This window comes from Elephantulus edwardii, unplaced genomic scaffold (assembly GCF_000299155.1).
Source record: "Elephantulus edwardii isolate Elephantulus edwardi_28Jun2011 unplaced genomic scaffold, EleEdw1.0 scaffold00231, whole genome shotgun sequence".
NCBI classification, from domain to species: Eukaryota; Metazoa; Chordata; class Mammalia; order Macroscelidea; family Macroscelididae; genus Elephantulus; species Elephantulus edwardii.
The window spans coordinates 1,049,135-1,056,413 of NW_006399981.1; positions in this window are offsets into that span (position 1 = coordinate 1,049,135).

Sequence of the window (7,279 nt, forward strand, 5' to 3'; positions counted from 1 at the left end):
CTGTAGTCAGGGATTTCTCCAAATTAGTGAGGCATAATGATGTTAATTTTGAGAACAAAGGCATGTCTGAGTCAGGCCATGGTCTTTTTAATCACTTCCTATGCATCTGAAAATGGAACAATAAATAAGGATAACAGAAGAAAACTTGATGCTTTTGAGCTGTGGTGTTGGTGAACAGGAGTGAATATCCCATAGATTGCCAAGAGAACAAACAAATATGTCTTAGAGAACGTGCACCCAGAGTGCTCCTTGGAGGCAAGAATGACAAAGCTTCATCTCAAATACTTTGGGCATCTTGTTAAAGAGAGGCTATTCCTCTGAGACAAACACCATGCTTGGAAAAGTGAAGGATCAGCAAAAGAGAGGAAGAGTCTCAACCAGATGGGTTGACACAGTTATTGCTACAATGGGATCAAAGTATGCTAGAAATGATGAGAATGGCACAGCATAGGGCAGGGCTCAGATCTGTTGTTCCTTAGGTCACTACAGTCTTACTCGACTCAACAGCAATATGACTCCAGAGATAGCCCTTGGGAGGTACTGTGAATTGAAATGAGAAGCCAGGCTTTTACACACCTCATAGTTTTGTCACTAAATGCAGGCTATCTCTTAGAAAAAGGAGTGTCATTGGCAAAATAGCCCTCTTCATCACAGCAAGCCTTCCTGTAGGGGACTTAAAAGTGAAGGTCAATATCAGCTGGAGCTCTCCAAGCCACTGTGAGAGTTAATTCTTCAAAAGTGAAAGTCATTATCAGTTGGAGTTCTCCAAGCCACTGTGGGAGTTAATTCTTCATGTCCAAAGGGAGATCTGAGCAGTATCTGCTCCATTCATCCATGTCCATTTTGGTCCTCACTGGTCTCTCTTGTTCTATCTCATTGAAACATTTGCTAGAGTGAACTTGTGAAAATGATGTTGTTGTTATATGCATTGGAGTCACCTACAAAAGCTCTGAACTCTGCCCTGTGATGAGCCAGCCTCATTGACTCTGACACACTTAATTCCATTGTTCCAGTTATCATGTCAATCCGTCTCATCCGGGGTCTTCCTCTCCTGTGCTGTCCCTCCACCCTTCTGAGCATTATGTCCTTCTCCAAGGACTTATATTCCTGGCCACATGCCCAAAGCAAGGAAACACTGCATAGTTCAAAATTAGAAAAGGAGTGTGTCAGGGATGTGTCCTGTCTCTATACCTTTTCAATCTAAAATGCAGACCAGATACTTTGAGAGGCTGTACTTTAAGGGGAGGAATACGGCATCAGGATTGGAGGAAGACTCAACAAGCTGCACTATGCAGATGATACAACCCTGCTTGCTGAAACCGAGGAGGACCTGAAGTGTTTGCTTCAGAAGGTCAAGGACTGTAGTCTTCAATATGGATTGAAGCTCAACATCAAGAAGACAAAGATTCTCACCACTGGAATAATTCGCAGCTCATAATGAATAGAAATGGAGATTGCTTGGCTCCACAATCAATACTCTTGGCACCAGCAGTTAGGAAACCAAAAGACGAATTGTATTGAGGAAGTCTTTTGTCAGGGACTTCTCTAGAGCAATGAGGAGAAATGAGGAGAATAACAGAAGAAGAATTGATGCCTTTGAGTTGTGCTGGGGAAGAGTATTGAACATATCATGGTGACTGCTAGGAGAACAAACAGGTCTGTCTTGGAGAGGATGAGACCAAATTTCTCCTTGGAAGCAAGGATTTTGAAAATGTAAGTATGATGATTATATTTCTTTGCTAAAAATTAGTCAATTCCTTCCCATGTCACTCATGTTATTATTGTTGAGTATCACTGAGTCGGAATGGACCCATAGCTGACCCTCCAGTAGGTTTTTATGAGTAATCACTAAAGTTGTTATAGTCGTCTGTATGTAATTATAAATCTAAAACAGTCTACTTCTCATCCCTATAGAGATCTCTAATCTCAGACCGGCTACTGTTCACCTTGCCCACTGCACTTTAAGGCTCTTTGAACTCCTTACTATTTCTTGAAAATGCTAGGTAAGTTATCATGTCAAGGTGTGCATTTTTCTGTTCCTTCACTGGAAAAGTTCTCACCAGTTTCAGCATGGCTCCCTCATTCACTTCCTTCAGGTTTTTGCTCATATATTACCCCCTTGTTAAGATTTCCTGTCTACCTTATAAAATTGTACTCCGCCCCCTCCCCTGACATCCTCTACCCTACCCACATCACTATATTCTTTCTCCCCATAGTAGGCAGCTACATGAAAGGGGAAATGTTTTACTGTTGCACTGACTACTACAGTCCTAGTCCTCCTATACCTATGCACTGGTGGCCTAGTGGTAAAGAGTTGTGTCTGCTATGAGTAGGTTCCAACTCAACAGGATATACCAAATAGTAACTGTATAATATATAACTACACAACACATGTTGTTGTTTGCCTTCTTCTCAAAACCAACACATAGTTGCTCATCCAGCAGGTTTTCAGAGGCAGTAAATGACACAGGAGGAAATAGTTCAGCTTTTTCCCATGGAACATCTGATAGATTTGAACAATTTGCCTTTGGGATTGAAGTGCAGCTTCTTATGACTAGGCCATCAGAGCTCTCCATATATTGGGTACTAAACCCCACCCCCCAATTCCTGTTGAGTGAATATTTTTAAGGAACAAGTTTCCATGATTAACGATGAATTAGAAAATGCTCTATAGGTTCTTCAGGCCTCTAGTAAAGTAAGAATAGCTTTGCATGCCTGCCTTTCTCTCTCTTTTTCTTTCTTTTTTTGTTAAGCTCTAGTCATCCAGGCCTTTCATTCTTTTTTCACTCAAATTTGATAGCTTAACTATTTTGTGTACAACAATCAGGATGTCAAAAATCCTGATTTTATTTCAATCTCAAGCATTATAAAAACAATATTGTTTTTTTCTTTCAAAATATACTCCGGGTTCTTAAAAGAAAAAAAGCTGTTGCTTTAAAAAATTATTTTCTTTAAAAAAATTTCTATTGTGTTTTGGTGAAAGTTTGTATAGCAAATTAGGTTTCCATTTGACAATTACTAAACAAATTATTTTGAAACATTAGTTCCATTTTTCATAATGTGTTGACATCCTTAATTCACTTTTGGATGTTTGGGCCCAGTAAACTGGATTTCCTCTCCACTTGCCCTTTCATCTTTGCTTTAGTGTAGTCATTGATTATCTTATCCTATATAGAGGACTCTGTAAAGATCTGCAGTGCTCATTGATAATGTTCTTTACTTTATGAGTCAATCTGTTATTTAGCTAAAAGGTGACATCTGGAGGTAGTTTCAATTCAAGATGTTTGGAATAGCTCAGCCTGATAGTCTTGGTAGATCTCTATAAGTCAATACTTTTAAGAATTTAAGCTCTGTTTCACTCTGCTTAACCTTCTTCTCTGCTTCCATCAGGATTTATCTATTGTGACCCTGGTGCAAATGATCATTATTGGCAAGTGGACTCTATCTTATCGTTCTGGCCTCAGAGGAGATGAAGCTGTAGTTCATATAAACAGTCCTGCAGATTACTTTCTTTTCTGAATCCTTGTTTCCCTTCCTTCTCTCCTCTATAGGCAAGAGGAAAAACTCAAAATCATTGCCATTTAAGTCAGAACTTACTCATGGTTATCTTTCTAGAAGGTCCACAGGAGAAAAATAGGAATTTCCCTTCCATGAATTTTACAGTCTCAGAAATCCACTGGAGAGTCAACTATGAGTCAGTTCTGACTCAAGGGCAATCAGTTGAGTAAGGAGTTACTCTGGCAACCGAAATGGACACATTTCAAATCCACCAGCTGCTCCATAGAATAAAGATAGGCAATCTCCTCCTGTGCAATTACCTTTCTCTGAAAAACTACTGGAAGACCACAATGGAATGTACTGAGAAGCTGTGGTACATTCCCATGAAGGATTACTACGCAGCACTCAGGAGCAAAGATTTAGGAAATTACTACCTAACTTGGGAGGGACTGGAAAGCATTATGCTGAGTGAACAAGCTCAGCCTCATAAGGGCAAGTACTGCATGAGACAATTATTGTAGAAATAGAAAGATAACTAGTAGAATGTGTATAAGGATCCAAAGTGGGGAGGAGGAGGGGAGCCGAGGGGTGAGGATGGGCAGAGGGGAAACCATAGGGTTTCATAGTTTGGTGAGCGGAAGGGGGTAGGTAAAGGAAATGGGAAAGATCTGGCGAGGATCAGGAAAGACAGAGTCATGGTATAGTTCAAAGGTGATTAAGTTAATAAAACCTAATGAATGGGAATGATTGTATATGAATGAAGGATAGTGTGAAACACAAGGTATACAAACCTTGTAAGCAAACCAATTTAAAAGAAAAAATTTTAAAAAAACAAAAACATTCTAAAACTTAATATTTTAAAATAAGTAAATTTTAAAAAACACACAAAACAACTAACCTACTAGAGTCTCAGCTCCAAGTCAATGGAGCACAACAACACGTGCCCTACCAGGCAGCAAGCCCTCACGAAGACCACAGTCACCTTAAATTGTGTAGTGACAAATGCTATTTCTCTTGACTAAAGAGAATCCTGTTAAAGTTTAACTTTGAGCTCTGTCCTCTTGAACAGCAGTGATGGTTAAGAATCCTAATTGTCTCGTTTCCAGGAACCCACTAATAGCCAAGCACCATCCATGCCTTTGCTTAGTCTGAGCTAAGACCCATCTCATGAGATAAGCCTTCTTCCTCATGATTCTCACAAACTCATGGTGACTCCCTTGTTTTCTTGCCTTTGTAAAATTCCCCATAAGCATGGGAACGTTGGACAATGAAAAAAGCAAGACAGAAGAAAAATGGATGCGTTTGAACGGTAATGCTGGAAAGAATATTGCATATAGCATGGACTGCTGAAAGAACAATTTAATTAGTCTTATATGAAATTTAACTAAAACGTTCTTTAGAAGCAAGGGTGATGAGACATTGACTCATTTAATTTGGACATGTCAGTAAGAAAGAGAATTTGCCAGAAAATGATATCATGTTTGGGAAAGGAGAGGATCAATAAAAACCAAAGAAACCCTCAATGAGATGGATTAAAAAATAGTTGCAATAATGGACTCAAAGAGGCTAATGGCGATGAGAATAGTACAGGACGAGGCAATGCTGTGCTCTGTCATACATAAGGTCACCCCGAGTTGTAGCTGACTTGATGGCAACTACAAAAATAACAACAAAAATCCAAAGTTTCCTCATTTTCCATGAGACATTCCTCATTGATGAATGTTCTCCTTATTGCAACAGTTTGAATTAAATCATATCCTTACTTGACTGATGCATTTGATCTTTCACACTTTCATAAAAAAGGAATTCATGTTGGGAAGGTTTACTTATGGCTTCAAAGATAAAAGTATCCATTGGAAAATAAGCAGCTGACAATAATGAGTGAAAAATAATGGTTGACAATAGACATTGAACAACCTAGGGTCCACTCCCTCGGCAGGAAGCTGGCAGGGAGTTCCTCTTCGGAGCAGGGAATAATTACTGCTCACAAAGGCTGACAGAAACATGAGTCAAGCAGATGGCTGGACAAAAAGATTTTGTAGGAGATAATTTCCCAGTATATAAAGTGAAAGTGGCTCTCTATCTTTTCCCCAGAAATAACTATCTGCAGTGAGTAAGTATCAAAAAGACTTATTTCTTCCCTGTGTAGTATCTCTGGTTCCAGACAGATGGCATAGAGTCAGGAAGCACTTAGTTAAAGATGATCCTGTGAAGTGGGTCTCTCACCTTTCTAAGAAGTGGGTCCAGGAGGGCTACCAGCCTGCTCAACCATATGACAGGAGGACCTGTGACCACATGTATGGAGATCAGGGTTTTGACAAATGGTCTTCGCTTTATTCAAATACTTTGGTCAGCTGTTTGTACCAGGGAGTATTATTTCAGTAAAATCAAGAGAAATGTATGTATAAGTCCATTCTATTGGACACAAAACCTCCAGATATTATTTAAAAAACAGCAAACACACACCAACACATCACAAAAACTCAAATTCATTGCTGTTGAATTGGAACCACCTCATAGCTGGCCTCCCAGTGGGTTTTCAAAATCACACTGGAGAAGATTTCTCTCTTAGAACAGCTGGTGGATCTGAACCACCTACCTTTGGGTTGGCAGTGCAACTCCTTACTGACTAGGCCACCAAAGCTCCTTCCACTTACCATACAAATAAAAGAAAATAACCAGTCAGGCCTAGATGCTGGTGCCTAGGGTCATTTATAACCTACAGATTTCTTGAGATGAGAAAAATTTAATTTCCTTGTAAACTTGTTATTGTCGGTGTTGTTATGTGCCATTGAGTCAACTATGACTCTTAACAACCCTCTGAACAACAGCTCTGAACCTTCCCTATGCTGAGCCAACCTCACTGTCTCCAACACCTGCAATTTATAACCTCCAAAACCTGATGGAGGGTGAACCATGAGTTAATTCTAAGCTGATGGCAAATTCACTATGACAATCCATCCCATCCAGGGTCTTCATCTCTTGTGCTTTCTATCCTTGTAAGCATGAAAACTTTCTCCAAGGACTAGCCCCTCCTGACAACACACCCGAAGCATGTGAGACAGAGTTCCAAAATCCTTGCCTTCAAGTAGCAACCTGGGTTCACCCTCTCCACAACAGACCTTTTTGTTCTCTTGACAGTCCATAGTATATTCAGTGCTCTTCTTCAGCACCATAGCTTAAACACATCGATTCTTCTTCTATCATCTTTAGTTATTGTCCAGGTCTCAGATGCATAGCAAGCAATTGAGAAGACTATGGCTTGGATCAGGGCCCCCTACTTCTCTGACATTGTTGCTCCCCTAAAAATGATAGGCGAAATATTACATGTGTGTGTGTGCATATATAGTTTTCTACAGAAATGTTACATAGCTTTTCAACATTTTTAGGAGATCCATTACCCTTGGATGGATAACCAGCACAGACATTATGGGACTTTACAGAATATTCCCTAAACCAGACTCCCTCATCCTTGGCCAGAGTATTCACTAGGAACATAGAATTCACCAACAGTTAGTTGTCTGTGTTAACTTCATTTGTAATTCAGCCTTCCCCTGGGATAAGGAGTGTACTGATAAATTATCCTGAAGATCTTGATATTAGCAAAGTCTGGAATAATCAATCCATCTCCCACAATCTCACAAATTATAGTTACACATCACTAAAAAAGGACTTTGGAGGGGAGCTCTGGTGGCCTAGTGGTAAGGAGCTGCAACTACAATCCCAGAGGCGCACGGTTCAAATCCACCAGATGCTCTGCCGGGGAAGGAGGGACAATCTC